The sequence below is a fragment of the Dryas octopetala genome, chromosome 8 (assembly GCF_963921425.1).
Source record: "Dryas octopetala chromosome 8, drDryOcto1.1, whole genome shotgun sequence".
Classification (NCBI taxonomy): domain Eukaryota; kingdom Viridiplantae; phylum Streptophyta; class Magnoliopsida; order Rosales; family Rosaceae; genus Dryas; species Dryas octopetala.
Window position 1 is genome coordinate 20,479,614 of NC_141373.1, and position 16,709 is coordinate 20,496,322.

Here is a 16,709-nt window from a genome sequence, read left to right on the forward strand (position 1 = left end):
ATACTTCTTGTATCTTAAGTTTTCATATCAGTTATTACATGTATTGAATTGATCTCTGAGTAATACGCATGCTTTATTTGAGTCATGTATATGTTTTTTCTTTTATTCTGCTGTGCAATAATTAATTCTATTATATTTTGCATAACTTTTCACAAGAATTTTTTATCTGACTCTTAATCATAGTTCTCATGTTGTCAAAAATCATAAATATTTCTGCAACATGGAAACTATACTCAAGATAACAATTTTTAGCACAAATCAAACAATTATAATTATGCAATTTTAGACATCAGTTGGCATCATCGAAGTTGGCATGCCATCTAATCACTCAAGGCCAGAATTAATTATGCCATGAGCTACTTATAAGATCAAATTTTCTTTTGACTGTTCTTACTGCTAACAAATTGCAACAAAGAATACTCGAAACAAGTGACCTTATAACAAGCTCATGACATAATGTAGACTATAAAAGATCTTTGCTGCATGAACAACAAAATCGAGTCATACATTAAGGATCTTGTGCAGTATGGGGCATTTACAATACAATTTTGTAATCAAATTTTCAGTATGTTTTTTGATTGACTCAATTTAAAATGCAGCATCTATGAGTTTTACTAGCATTGAACCCCTCAATGGTCACAATTTCAAGAAGTGGAGGCAGGACATCGAAATTGTGTTGGGACTCAATGATTTGGATTTGGCACTTAGGGAAGACAAACCAGCTGCACTAACTGCAACCAGTACACAAGAATAAAAAGTCAAGTTTGAAAAATGGGAAAAGGCAAACAGAATGTCACTTTTGATCATGAAGAGGGCTATGGCTGAAATAGTCAAGGGAGGTATTGAGGATAATGAGAGTGCAAAAGCTTATCTTGAGGCTATCATTGATAAGTACAAATTAAGAATCCTAAAAGGCAGAGACAAGCAACTTGATGGCTGCACTGATCACTGAGAAATTCGATGGGAAAGGCAATGTAAGGGAATTTATCATGTCTTTAATTGATATTGCAGCCAAACTAAAGGCCCTGAAGATACCTATAGTTGATGAATTCGTTGTTCATCAAGTACTGTGTTCACTGCTAGATCAATACGAACACCTCATCACTATCTACAGTGCTCAAAAAGGAGAAATGGACTCTTAATGAGCTGTTTGGGATGTGTGTTTAGGAGGAAGAGAGATTTAAAAAGGGCAAGTCCATAGCAGAAGTCAATTTCGTCCAACAAGAAACCAACAACTCTGGTAAGATGGTTTACGAAAACAATAAGAAACAGTTCTCTAAATCAAAAGGAACACCAGACCAAGGCAGCAACTCCAAATTCACTTCAGATGCCCTTAAGGTAGTAAAAACAAATAAGTTTAAGTGTTTTCACTATCATAAGGCTGGTCACTTTAAGAAAGAATGTGATAAGTGGAAGGCATGGATGATTAAGAAAGGTAATCTTTACTGTTTTTACTTGGAAGTTAATTTAGTTAATTCTTCTATAAATTATTAAATTCTTGGTGGATTGATACAGGCTCACCCATACATATTGTAAATTCCTTGCAGGGTATCACAAGAAGGAGGACACCAAGGAAGGATGAAATCAAAATTCGAGTAGGAAATGGGATGCCAGTAGCAGTCAAGTCCATTGAGGCTATTAGTAGTAGATTAGGAATTGGTTTCCTTTTAGAATTAGAGGAAGTTTTTGTTATAACTTCATTAAGAAGGAACTTAGCTTCGGTTGTTCAGTTGGTTAGGAAAGATATTGATTTTGCTATTAATAAGAATGGTTTGCAATTATCTCAATTTTCATCTGTGATTGGCAATGCTACACTTGTAAATGATCATTGGAACCTTGTTTATTCTGAAAATAATGACATAAAAGAAATTAATATGTTATCTGCAAAAAAGAGATCTAGAACAAATGAATTTTCATCTATGTTGTGGCATAAAAGACTTGCTCATATATCCAAAGTAAGAATGCAAGTTTTAATAAAGGAAAATATCATTCCCAAGCTTGATTTTTCGTATTATGGTGACTGCATTGAATGCATAAAGGGAAAGACCACCAGTTCTAGAAGTGGGAGCAAACAGAAGCACAAATCTACTAGAAATCATCCACATTGACATATGTGGTCCTTTTTCGTGTAGAAGTGTAGAATCATCTGCAGGAATACCTATTTTATTCTTTTCATAGATGATTTCTCTCGGTTTTGCACCATGTATCTTATTTCTGAAAAGTCACAATCTCTCGAAGCCTTTAAAATCTTTAAGACTGAAGTTGAGAAGCAATTGGGAACACAAATTAAGATTTTCAAGTCAGATAGGGGAGGAAATTTTATGGCAAATATAGTAAAGTTGGACCACACTTAGGGCCTTTTGCACAATACTTGCAACAACATGGCATATAGACGCAATACACTACCCCTAGCACACCTCAACAAAATGGTATTGCTAAAAGGAGCAATAGAACCCTCATGGAGATGGTGATGAGTTTGATGTGTACAGATGGACTATCTAAATTCCTATGGGGAGAGGCTTTAAAGACAACCAATTATGTCACAAACAAAGCTCCAAGCAAGAAGGATATGAAAAATTTCTGGTGAGACCACTACTACAATTGTATAAATAGACAACGGTTCTTATTTTGTCCGTTATCTTAATTTAACACACAACGGGTTTTAAAAAACTGTTATATGATGGTATCATATCTAATGCTATTTGGTCGGATGAATTTTCCTAAATATTAAACACAATAGTTTTAAACAAAACCGTTGTGTTGGATAAGTTACACAAAAATAAAAAAATATGCGGGTCTTTGTATTTGACAAAATACACGCTCGCGTTAATGAAAAAAGTCATATCGCCTTTAACCCTTCAGACAGAAGTACAGAACCAAGACCTCCTCCTCCTCGCACCCTCAAACCCAGACTTGCTTCTTCCCAAAACCCAAACCTCCCGCACTCTCACTTTGCTCACTCTTTCTCTTTCTCTCTCTTCTGATTATGGCCATCACACATCACCCATCACCCATCACCCATCACCGTCCCTCACCACCATTGCGTCGCCCTTTCACCACCATATACACACTCGTCTTCTCATCACCGTCGCCATGGCTGCACACATCTTCTTATCATGTCGACTCTCAGTTTATGCCTTCTGAAATCACTGGATTTATGCTCTCCTCCAACCAAATCACATAGAGATTTGGGAAAGCTTGACACCCTAACCCTAATCTGGACCATTGACTTCGCTGAGCTCACACTGGGCTTTCAGGTGCTTTTCCCCCCACTTCACTCTTTTGTTTTTCCTCTGTGATAGGGCTCTCACATGAAGTTCTTGATTATTTCCTTTACGCGCGCTGCTGAATTTGTGTTTTGTTATTATTTTTTTTTCTGTAATTTTTTTGTGGGTTTACTTTGGAGGGATTTAAGGTTAGATTCGTTTGTTTTTTGAGGTTGATTCCTTTCATTTCATCTCTTTTTTAAAATTTTCTTGCTTGGTTTAATCTCATGAACTAGGATTTTTAATAGGAATTTTTGTTCATTAATTGTTTTCTGAGTTTTTTTTTCTTCTGGACTAGTTTATGTTTGGTTGTTGAGAAAACTGCGAAAATTAAGGGATGAATTTAACTTGATATTTGTGTTGTGAATGGATTTGGACCATTAAGATCAGTTAAGTAAATGGACTTTGCTTTGCTAGACTCACATAATGAAATTTCATATGTTTTCTTCACACTTTTATCATTAGTGAAATTGGGTTTTTTTGTGTACGTGTGCTATTCTGTTAACTGACTTATTTCAAGGACATAAAATTTTTTTAAGGTTAGAATGTTCATTGGGTTAACCATAAAGAGATACCGAGCTATTAAAGAATTGGGAAGATTATAATGAGTGTCAGGATCATTGCCTACTACCAACTGATGCAAGTTTGTCAGGTACAACTAATATTCATATCTCCATTCTACTGTGCTAATGCTCATATGATTTGGGGGCAAGTTACTTTGAAAACTATGAAATTATGCTCTCTTTTTTTCTTTAATTTAATTGCAAAGTGTGTATGTTTTTTTATTTATTATTTAATTCTCTCTTTTGCTTATCTTATCGCATTTTTCTTGACAACGCGCTTTAGCATGTAGCACTTTGAAGATATCACTTTTGTTCATTGATGTCCTTCTATTTAATTTCTATTTTAGGCTGAATATTTTCACCAGTTTCTTAAACCTGTTACGTAGTCTAATATCACCAACTGTCTGGACTATGGGATTTGGGATAGACTGTCCTATGGCTGTATTCATACATAAGAAAGAAGGCAGTTGTTTTGATTTTGGTGGCTGGTTGTTAGGGAATAGGTGGCTCTCCTGTAGTAGAATGGCAATAACTCTCCTGTATTCTTTCATGAAGTCTCAAGGAACTGCTAAACTAAAGGGGTCTAATTTTCTTTGGTGATATATATATATATATCTCTCTCTCTCTCTCTCTCTCTCTCTCTCTCTCTCTCTCTCTCTCTCTCTCTTTCTCTCTCTCTCTCTTTATTTTCTTAAAATAAAAATAACAGAGCATGTTGCCACCTTGTTTTGTGTTTCCCTTCAACATCACCATCATGCTTAATATTTTTTTTTCTCTTTGTTCTTGTAAATTAGATTTAATCTAATCTGAGAGTGTACTCTACTACTACCACTACAAGAAAAACAGAATATGACAACGCGCGAGAAATGTTGTCAAACCAGTTTAACAACGTTCGCATGCACGTTGCGTATCTTGAAGTTGTTAAAAGTTTTGCTCATTCAACAACGCGTTTTTGAAATTGTCTAAAATGTTAATGAACGTTGCTAAATACTTTTCTACAATGTGTAAAAAACGTTGTATCTTGTAACTGCGTTTTTTAAACGTTGTTGTTGTATTTTCCACAACATCTTGTGCATGTTGTTATTCTTATTGCATTTGACAACATGCTTTTATTGTTGTCATTGTTCTTTGCATCACATAAATATGAACGTTATTAAATAAAAATTGACATTTTTTCAATAAAACAAATTTAAATTCATAAACCTGGTTCATAAACACATTCAAGGTGCAATATTTTCTAATTAAATATCATTAACATATCTTCCAGCCACCAATATCATTCATTAAATAGACCAAATAGAACTAATATCATTTATACAACCAACCAAGTAACTGTCAAAAACAAAAACCAACTATTTAGCACAAGTCAACCATGTTAATCAACATACTAGCACAAAATACACTCTCAATGTCTACTTGAAAATCTAACACGTAAAATCTAACACGTGCTCCTACTGTGTCAAACTCTTTGACATTTCTAAACAGCAAATTCCACCTTACAATACCTCAAAATAGCAAAAGTCCACATACAAAAAGATACTGCTCTTCCAATAAAGCTTAGGTACTCTTTGTCATCACCAAATAAGACTTCTTTTCACAAGTTCTTGAGCAATTCCTTTTCATGAACCTGTCATTTCAATAAATAAAAAAAAATGTACAACTAGTTAGCCTTAGTGGACTGTCAACAAATTTTTAAAGATGCACATTTTTTTGTTCAATCAAGCAAAATTAGCCTTTTAATTGTTGAAGGCCTTGCAAGTGATTCCCAAGTTCTCCTTTTAATTCTGAAGTCACATTTCAATAGAAGGGCTCTCATACTGCAAAAGCAATCTAAAAATAACTTGGGACTTCATTGGACAAATCATTTCTGGATCTCTTAAATCTCTTGTGTGGATGAAGCAAATTGGAAAAGTTAAATTTTAGTTTAATTAAGCAATTAGCACAGTCCAAAATAGAAATACATAAGCATGTATTAGTGGAGAAAAATACACATATGTACACCAAGCACATGCACAGATCAATGTCATCATTACAGAGTTTAAAAAGTAAAAATATGGAAATATCTAAGATAGATGTTTATGTTTAATTGACATTGAGGATCATATGTTTATGTAAAAATATGGAAATATCTAAGATAGATATATCTCTTGTGAGGATCAAACTTATAATCTAGTTTCAAATGCACTAGTAACTTAATTATCAGGTTTTTGTGTCTTTAAGGTCAGAAAATTAACCTTGGATTGAGAACACTTCCCTTATCCACTGTGAGAAACTCACTTCATCAAACTAATGATATGCAAAAAATAATGTGAGGATTTAAAAATGCAACTTAGGGAGCTGTAACATGATATCTAAAGCCTATATGAATATTCAAACTGAAGTGATGAAATAATTGAAAAAATAAAAAAATAAAAAGAATCGACTCTAACTCATCAGCTAGTAATGCAGAAAATATATATATATCCTATATGCTCTTTGTCCTATCCGGGAAAAAAAAAAAGAAAAAAAGAAAAAAAGAAAAAGGAAAGCTAAACAGATCAGAAAGAAAACTAAGAAAAAACAAGAGATCAAGCTGGCTTAACAAATAAACCAACATAGCCCAAGAATACATATATAATAATTTTTTTATTAGAATAAGATGATTATAATCAGAGAAAAGTTATAATCATATAGCACAAATACAACCAATTCCAAGAAACTCAAACAAAAGATAAATTTGACAAATAACTTCATTACCAAACTACATTTACAGTAAGTTAAATACCTTTTGGCTTTTTTTATCACTCAAAAAGATCCACCCAGTGCCCCAAATTCCTTCTACACAGCCAAAACAAAGTTGATTGTGCCCTGGAAAAATTGAGAAATCAACAATAAGAATCTTTATAATTAGACGTATTTGCTTTAAAAGCATACACAGACAAGAACACAAACAATCATATGGTAAAGATGGAGCTGTCCCACTTGTCATCCCAGTAAGACAATGAGGACTTGGTCATATGGTACTTTGATTGGACATGACATCAACAAGTGGTCAAGTATAGATAAAATAGGAATGTCCTATATAATCTATTGGACCAGACCATTCAACTTAGCTAACTTTACCACTAGATCAAGCTAACAAGTTTTTACCAAGCAAAAGAGAAGCTAATCATCATTCTTAGAAACAAAATGAAGTTAGCATAACACCACGAACAGACAAAGCACCATAATATTCATAACAATTGAGCTTAAAAGTAAACACATGAAGCTCCATATCATTCACAAACTGAAACATGTACTCTATGTTAAGAATGATCTTAGTTAGTTGTGTTAATGTTGAGGAAAGAGGAAAGCAGAAAGATATATAATATAAATTGCATAATTAATAGATTTACCAAATTAGATACCTATATATTTTGCTGATGAGATCATCTCCATTAAAGCAGCTCCTTTCTTAATTGGTAGAAACGCTGGAAAACAAAACAATATCATAGTAAATTCTTAGTTAAGAAGGCATGAAGAGGCTGCAATGTAAAATATTTAAACTTTTTTTATTGATGAATGATTGAAACTTTACATGCACAGATTTCATAAAATGAAGGCTGATATGTAGACCGTACAATTCTAAGTATTATCTTTAGTTGAAAAGAAAACAAACCAGCAGAGAAGTGATGAAGGCCAAGAATTGTGAAAAGTGTAAATCCGACTTCATCATATATTGCTCAATAGCATGCAGATATGCAGACATTGCATGTTATGCAAGAGAATTTACAGACAAGAAGAACACACCATGTTTCCATATAGACAAACAAAAATAAAGCAAAACCATGTTTCTAATTTTCATAACAAAAATTTTGGCTACTAGTCAACTAGAAGATCCTAATTAATACTCTATTCTGCGACAGGTCAGTGACTTCAGTTTATATTTTTGTTTTGATCATTATAAAAATTTGGGTCTTTTTTTTAAAAAACAAATAAAAGAAACAAGCAACAGTACAAGAAGCAAAAAAAAAAAAGGAGAGAATAAGAAGCAATCGTCATCAATATAAGGAAGAACACAAATATAGAGCCAAATCATCGTAGAGAAAGATAGAAAAATCCACTTTCACTGACATGGTTCCTCTTAAAATCCCTATGAATCCAGACCCTAAACTTAATCCAAATCTATCATTTAACCAATTAAAAAAGAAAAACAATTGACCCATTCTTTTTATCTCAATCAAACCAGAAACTAAACTAGAGATCCTAAAAATCAACCTATTCTTTTTTTCTCAATCAAAACTAGAAACTAAAACCCAAAATTTAAACTCAGAAACTAAAACTCTAGAGAAAATTAAGTATAAAAGAAGAATCCTAAAAATTGACCCAATCCTTATTTCTCAATCAAAGCCAGAAACAAAAACTCTAGAGAAAAGGAAGTAAAGAAGAAGATCGACGCTCACCTTGCCAGAGTAGACGCGCCGATAATAGGGTCTGACAGAGAAAGAGAGGAAGGGAGATGGTCTAAAGAGTGAGGGAGACGATCGACAGAGAAAACGTTGGAAGAAGGAGAAAAGATAAGTCTGACGCTTGGTCTTTTTACCCAAAGTTAGCTTAATTTTTTTTTTAACAAAAAAAATCCTGAAGTTTGGTTTATTGGGCTTGGAGCTGAAATGTAGGCGCCAAATATTTCTTTTCAGTGATGGGTTGGGTGCCAATAATTTCAGGATATAACAACAATTTATGCACGTAGTCATTATTAGAGAATTTCACAACAACAAACGAACGTTGTTGTTTCTTAAATAAATGACAACGAGCAATTATAAGTGGTCATATGTGAAAAAATTTTGCAACACGCACTATGTGTTGTCGTATAAGCTTTTAATAACGTATTTTGTGCACGTTGTGAAACTAATATTAATAATAGTGTACAACAACAGACACTTAATTGCACGTTGTTAATGAGTGCTTTCAACAACAATCATTTCGCGCATTGTATTATTGACGTTGTCATATCCTGTTTTTGTTGTAGTGTACTAGCTAGTCTATTAATTTGATGAGTATTTGGCACTCATATTCCTTGTTGGTATTTAGGTTAATTATCTCTTATTTTGCTCCTTGGCACACTTTTAAACCATTATGATGTTGTTTCTCAATGATATTGCAATTTATTTATTAACCTGATGAGGGAAAACTCATTTGTGGGAGGGGTTCAGTGGATTATTTTTAGTAGCTAGCCTTTTCTATCCTTTTTTCTGTACTAGCTAGTCATCATATATCACCACCACGCATATACTGTTACTAATTAGTAACAGTATATGCATGCACTACCCTTCACTTATACCAATTTCTTTCATTAAGTGATCAAATAGATCTCCATTAAGTCATCACATAGATCGATCAAACATTCATAATATACTCAAATGCATGAATAAATCAAATGGTATGGAAACCATGTTTTCAAAACCTCACAGAAATAATTAGGAACACAGTCCCTTTACAATATGATGTATTGCATTAATAAATTTAGAAATTTCAAGGTGTTTGCTCTGTGATTTAAGTTTATATGTAGAAACCAAGACCCTATTTCTTTGGCTTTTCACTCTGTTCAACGTAGATAACCTTGCTCTAAAACACAAATAACAGATTGCCTAATGGTTTTTAATAATTATCTACCCCTACATTTGAGTTGTGAAAATCAAGCTACACCCTGTGGTAAGGAAACCTAAGTTGAGTTGTGAAACCTGTAAAACCCCTTTGATGATGCATTTGAGTATGTTTGCATGTTTGGTATTGGCAAGAAAGTCTAAGGTTCTGAGTTTTCATACAAAAATCTCATTTCACTTGGTTTTGGTGGTCTCTGACCCAGTTGCACTAGTTTTGAAAACTGTACTGTTTGGTTGGGTATTTTGATCTGAATTTTGGTGAACAGAAACTAGACACCCTAATGGATATTTCAAGACCGAAATCATCTTAATCTGACATCGGATGCATTTTTGGTGTAATTTCTAAGTTTGCCCTGAAAATCTGAAACCTGACAGCAATATTCCTCTCTTGCATGCCTATGTTTTTCACTTGCCCTTATATTCCCTGTGACTTTGCCCTTAAATATCAAATAACATATTGCTAAATGAACTGTATATGTGCTCATTCTAATTAATGTTTATTTGTATTTAGGGCATTCCTCAACAACCAAGTGACAAGGAGTGTGGTTATTTTGTTATGCGCTTTATGAAGGAAATAATTAATTGAAGATGAGGGCTTAGCTTTTGTGAATAAGGTATGAATTAGTCAGCCAACCTGACATTATGTTGGTCATGTTTTTGGTATGAGCAGTGATATGATAATTGTCTTTTACTTGGATATTTTGAACCCTTGGTACTCTTAGGAGCTATATAATATCATGTCAAAATGACTTATAATTATAAATTGTTTAAACCTTGCTGGGCATTTATAAATGGGTATTCGAATCTTGAGAAAGAAGTTAATGTATTGTTGCAATTTATAATGCTTTAATTTGTTTTGTGGCTGAAAGCTTGGAAATGTAGTAAAGGAATAAAAGGAAACAAATTAGTTGGGGGAGCCTGTTTTGGGTGCAGATTGGGAATATTTGGTGGATTCTTTCAAAATTGTGGAAGTGGACAGGTTATATTGGCCCCTGTTTGATGATCACTTGTGTTAATATATTGGAGCTTGATTCTGGATATAGGCCCCTATTTCATCTTGTGGATGCTAACTATATATATATATATATATATATATGCTTCCTACTGGATGTTGAAACCTGACAGGGGCATATTCTTCTCTTGCATGCCTATGTTTTTCAATACACCTACTTAGGGGCGCGCATGTTATTTTTTTCTTTCTGCTGGACTGTTGGCATTTTTGGTTGAATTTTATTTTTAATTAGTACTTCATCTTTGCCTTGTTTCAGTGGGAACGAAGGCAAAACAACACTTATACCCAAGAAGATATCGATGAAGTCCGGGCTGAATGGGCAAACTTCGTGGGCCAGTTTTTGTAGACATTTCTGGTTGGATTTTTGCATGACACCTTTTTGACATAGGTCATATGTTTAGCTAGACTAGCTTTGGGTATATATGATATATTGATTACTTTGCTAGATTAGCTTGGGATGATTGATAGGCTAGCTGCTGGATAATATTTTGATATATATATATGGCAACAATTAGGTTGATTAATTAGATTGATGCCTAGTTTTTTGGAAAGGTATATATGGAGGGTTTTTGTTTATGACATATATGGCTGGTTTTGTGAATTAAATTGGGCTCAGGGAGCAAGGTACATATATACAATTACTACCTTCAAATATCTTATATTATTTGGTACTTTAGAAATTCCAATCCTTTATTATTGTGAATTGGTATTTTGTAAATGTATAATTTATTAGGAATGTTAATTATGAAGGAAATCAATTTGGAACAATTTATGGTTGTACCAAAACAACCTATCTCATCAATCAGATTCTGCATTGTTTGTTCATAGTTGCATTGTGGTCAAAGACAATTGGGAGTTTCCAAAAACATATGTAAACAGGCACATTATACAACAGTTTTCCGATCAAAAGCGTGGTCTGTGCCCTTGACTTACAATGGTTCAATATCATAAACCATTGTCTAATTCTTAAGCATACCACACAAATCTTAAAAAGTCATTGTGCTAAGTGCCTTCATATAATAGTTTCTAACCCAAAATCGATGTACCAAATAAATATATACAACGGTTATATGGTTAATATTCAATTTTCTTAATGCATGAATACAACGGTTTCATATAAAACACCGTAGTTTGAAAAACCTATAGACATGGCAATACACATATTATTCAATAGATTAAACAACGGTTTTTAACAATAAACCGTTGTTTTAATGACTATTTCACCTCGTGTTTCTACCTAAAATAGTTGTAAAACCAATTCTTTACTTAACATAACCGTTGTTTAACATATATATACGTATCAGTTATTAAATATAAACCGATGTTTAAATTGGCACTCAACAACGGTATCTTCCAAATCATTGATTTTAAAGGTTGTATATACAACGGTGGTACATCTATAACCGTTGTGTAGGTGCACCAGGACAACGGATTTTATCCGTTGTCTATTGGGGTATGAATAGACATCGATCGATTAGACGACGGTAAATTAGAAACTCACACAACGGTGAAAATCCGTCGTCTGATTGCTATTTTGTAGTAGTGGACCCACCATGAACTCTAATTTTTACCCTATCCAAGATCCCTAATTTCTAAGAGACCTTCATTCTAGTTGAACTGAGTTTGAGTCATGTTGTAGACAATAAAAAGAGAGCTTCTTTCTTATGAACAAGAGTTTGAGAGTTGATCTGTTTAAATTTGTTGTGAATATTTTTTTTTTGTTTTTTTTTTTTTTCATTTTTAAGATATGTTTATATTTATTTATGTTTTATAAATTTCCTTATGATTTTGTGGCTATAAACAAACACTTAATTTCGTAGTAAATTCTAACACTCAAACATAAAAGGAATATAAAGTATTAGATTTTGCTACGAGGGGTCCGGTCTTCATGGTGAAGCTAGGAGCTGTTGGAGGTTCTGGGAGGTCCGGACCTCAAGGAGGAGGTTCGGTCTTCAGCTTCATGAAGGCGTCCTGGAGGTCCAGTCCTCAGCTTCATGGAGGCTTCCTGGAGGTCCAGTCCTCAGCTTCATGGCTTCAATGGTGAGTTTCTGGAGGTTCGGTCCTCTGGGGAGAGGTCCGGTCCTCAAGCTTCAAATCTACTTCTTGACCTACATCAATATGGAACATTCAACATTGCATGGTTTATATATTGGTGTATATATTTGTGTAGATTTTAGATGATGCACAATGGCTAAGTATTGTTGTTGGTTAATTCTATATAAGTACAACAAAAAAGTTTGTTTATCAGTAAATTTAACAGATATGCACTATATGACTTGTAAATGGTGTTCTTTAAGCAGAGGGAGTTACTATTGAAGCAGCAACAAATCAAGAGGATAAAGTTGCGTGTTTAAGGTACACTCTTGATAATTATCGGGGCATTTATATATTTATTTTGGTGGTACAATTAAAGAAATTTCATTTTGTAGTTTTATGAGATTGATGGTATTGAAGGATCTTCAGTTCGTGAAGGGGGATCTTGAAGGGGATGATATTGATGGTGAAAGCTTGGTCATATTTTTGTGAAAACTGGCAGGATATCTACGTATTTTGTAGCGGGTTTGGAGCTGTTTCTTGACCAAGTTTAATTGTTTTAGATGTTTCTAGTTGTAAGAATGTTGAAGGAAACTGATAGAATGATTTGTAATTTAGGCTTCAACTGATATATATATGTGTAATGCAAGTTACATTCGGTTCAAGTATGTGTTTTTAGATTTTATGAGCAGTTTATTAATTAGTAGTGTTCCTTTGAGGTTACATGAAAATTCATTACAATTAATTAGTAAGCTTTTTTTTTTTTTTTGCATGGTGGAGGATATTTAATAATTGAAACCAAATCAGAAACTAATACCAATAAGGTGGGAGTGCAGCAAGCAATGGTTGGAATTAGTGAGCATTCATACCCACTTTTAACAAGATAGTAGAAGAAACCATGACATAACATTATTTAATAATATCAATCATCCACCAATATAGCAACCTCAATAGAGATGGTGAACAAGAGAAACCCACTAACTGCAGCATTAGTGAGAACCGGACCTTGCAGACTGACATGGCAGGTTTTGGTAGAAGCTTCCACCATTCTTACATGTGGGTGACCTTAGCTCCCTTGCCACCCCAACACCAACCTCCAACATGCTATATGGTGACTGCAGTGTGGCAAAGGACAATACAAACTAACAACAGTGGCAGTTGCCTCTATGCCTACCAAAAAAAATTGGTTGCCTTTGCTTGATTTTGTTGTAGTGAGTATTCGAGTGTATTGGAATCACCTCATTCTCCCTGATGATTGAAATTTAAACACTAGTTGTCCTTTTTAGAGAATTTTCATAATATTATATTATAATATATATATATATATACAGAAATGATCACTCACTCATTATAGAGCGGAGAATTCCCTACTCACCTAACCACCCGCTCAACACATAGCAGAGAATTCAATGATCAGAACCGTTCATTTTTTAGGTCCATCCTTAAGGGTCGTCATTGTAAAAAATCAGCCAAATCGATAATTGTTTGATCCTCCAAATTTTGCAGACAAATACAATTCATCAGATAAGGTTGAAATGATATTGACAGTAATATATACACTGGCTAAACAATTTTCAATTTGACTGATTTTTTGCAAGGGTGATCTTTGAATAATGCCCTAAAATATGGACGGTTCCAATCATTGAAATTCGTTGATGGGTGGTTAGGTGAGTGGGGAATTCCCCGCTCTATGGTGAGCGAGTAATATATATATATATATATATATATTTACACACTAGCTTTGGCTTTATTAGTGCATCTATCAAAATCTTTAATTACCATATTACTTGTGTTCATGAATCTCCTAGATTTGAGGATTATGAAATTTCTCTCCCTATTTTTTAGTCAAACTTGTCTTGCAGGGGTAACTTAAGCCCTAATTTTCTCCAAGAGAAATTAACATCCATTTTTAGATGGTCTGGATTTTTGTGTGTACATATATTCTTCAACCATGTTATTACGTACTTTAAAAGGCCAATTTTTGAGGCACCTTAAGCTCTTTGAACTCTTGTAGTCTTTTCAGCTACTTAGATATACTGTATGCATCTAGTGGTCAATGTGACTTGGCAACTGAGCCTACTTTAAATATGATATTTTGTACCCCAGATAAGGGGTAATGGTATAAATTATCTTCATATACTGCTTTTGTTGGTTTTAAATGAACTGAAGTACGTATGAGAATGCAATTTGTGGGCAAGAACATGATGTAGAAATCTGTGCAAATTTGTGTGACAGCCACTGTGAGTTTGAGGAGAGCCACTTCTATAAGCTTGCATGCAGGGCAATCCTTGAGTTTTTCTCAAAATCGAGTTGCACTCTTGTGTAAGGAAACCTAAACTAATTTGTCGACTTTGTGTAGACCTTAGTATTGTTGTATTGAGTATGTTGATATGCTTTGTTTTGGCAAGAGGGTTCAAAGTCCTAAGCTTTTACACAAAATCCTCTTTTTTTTGTTTTTTTTTTTTTTTTTCCTTATTTTGGTAGTCACTGACCCCGCGCCGTGGTACTCTTTTCGAATTCTGTATTGATTGGTAAAGTATCTTGAGCTGAATTTTGGCCAGCATATCCTAGACATCCTAATGGTCATTTCAAGACCAAGATCACATCAATCGGACTCCCGATGCATTAGTTATGCAATTTCTAAGTTGGTCATGAAATTCTGAAATATATATGAGCAGAATTTGTTGATGCATTATTACCAAGAGGACCAAGAGTGCTAGCGAGTTAGGGGATCGACACTTTCATATTTGTTAATTATTTTTTTTGTTCGGGGAATATTTGTTAATTATAACTTTATATTAAGCCTAATATTTTGAAGAACATTATATTAGGCCTAATATTTTGAAAAACTTTATATTAGGCTTAGTATTTTGAAGAACTTTATATTAGGCCTAATATTTTGAAGAAATTGCATGCACTTATATGTCGGTGTAAATTAATGAATTATCTACTATGCAGTATCATGATAGTAATTTTCTTTTATGTTTTCAGTGGAGTGTCACAAAGAAGCAGCGAAACGGTTATACTCAAGCTCAAATTGATGAGGTGAGGGTTGAATGGTCAGAGTTTGTGAGCTTGACTTATATATAGCCATGTTGGAAGGTATTAGGTACTTAGGGTTTGCCACTTTGTTGATATTTAGATCAAGCTAACTGCCATATTTTTTGTAAAGGAAGGCTCAATTTTGAACTAAGGGTTGATTTTGTGGTTAGAACATGTGGTTATTTTGTGAATGTGAGCATAATTTTGAACTAAGGGTTGATGTTCATATATAGTTTAGAAATTGCTACCATAGCATAGAATATATATGGGTAGAAAAGATGAAGACATGTGATTATGATTTTTATAAATGTTGGCAGATAGGGTAATGGTAAATTGTTGTCATGCCAATAATTTGTAAGTCTTGACAGCTTGGTGATGCTACTTATATGCAATTGATTGCTTGAAAGAAGATTGATCAACTTTAATGAATGGATGGATTTTTGGTGGGATTGATAGTTGAATGGTTTATGGTTGAATAAATTCATGGTTGAATGGTTTAAGGTTCAATAAATTCATGGTTGAATGGTTCATGGTTGAATGGATTTGTGGTTGAATAAATTCATGGTTGAATGGTTTAAGGTTCAATAAATTCATGGTTGAATGGTTTATGGTTGAATGGATTTGTGGTTGAATAAATTCATGGTTGAATGGATTTATAATTGAATATATGGTACGTTGAATGGATTTATGCTTGAATGGATCGATTTATGATTGATTGGAACATTGCAACAATGGCCAAATTTCATGCCAAAAAACAAGGCAATTATATCATTTTTATGGCTAGCAAAACTGATATATAATCTTATGGATATTAGGTTTAAAAAAAAAAACTGATATATCAAAAGGTTTATAGAAAATTAGAATTAAATACCAAATATCAATAGTTTTTTTAATAAAGCAGTAAGACACTAATTTTTTTTAGTTTAGGTACTAACCTAGAGTAAAACATTTTGGATTAAGTCACAAATCAGTTTATTATACAGTTGTGACTGTCGAACAGTTACAGTTGTAATTGTCGAACAGTCACAGTTGTGACTATTAAAATTTATAAAAAATCAAAATTTTTAAGGGTTTCATACTTTTGATTTAGGTTTGGGGGATAAAGTCCTATAACCCAAAGACTAAATATTAAAGTTTAAGTCTTGCAAATATTGAAAAAACAATAAAT

At 33.4% G+C, this 16,709-nt stretch overlaps 1 long non-coding RNA gene across 1 annotated transcript; it reads right to left on the reverse strand.

Moving 5' to 3' along the window:
- Positions 1-5,096: 5,096 nt before the first annotated feature.
- LOC147277907 (uncharacterized) lies at positions 5,097-8,395 on the reverse strand. Its single transcript, XR_015123862.1, has 4 exons — positions 8,251-8,395; positions 7,216-7,278; positions 6,594-6,676; positions 5,097-5,456 (listed from the first exon to the last, which is right to left on the reverse strand). It is a non-coding gene; the product is annotated as an uncharacterized LOC147277907 (long non-coding RNA).
- Between the last annotated feature and the right edge of the window lie 8,314 nt (positions 8,396-16,709).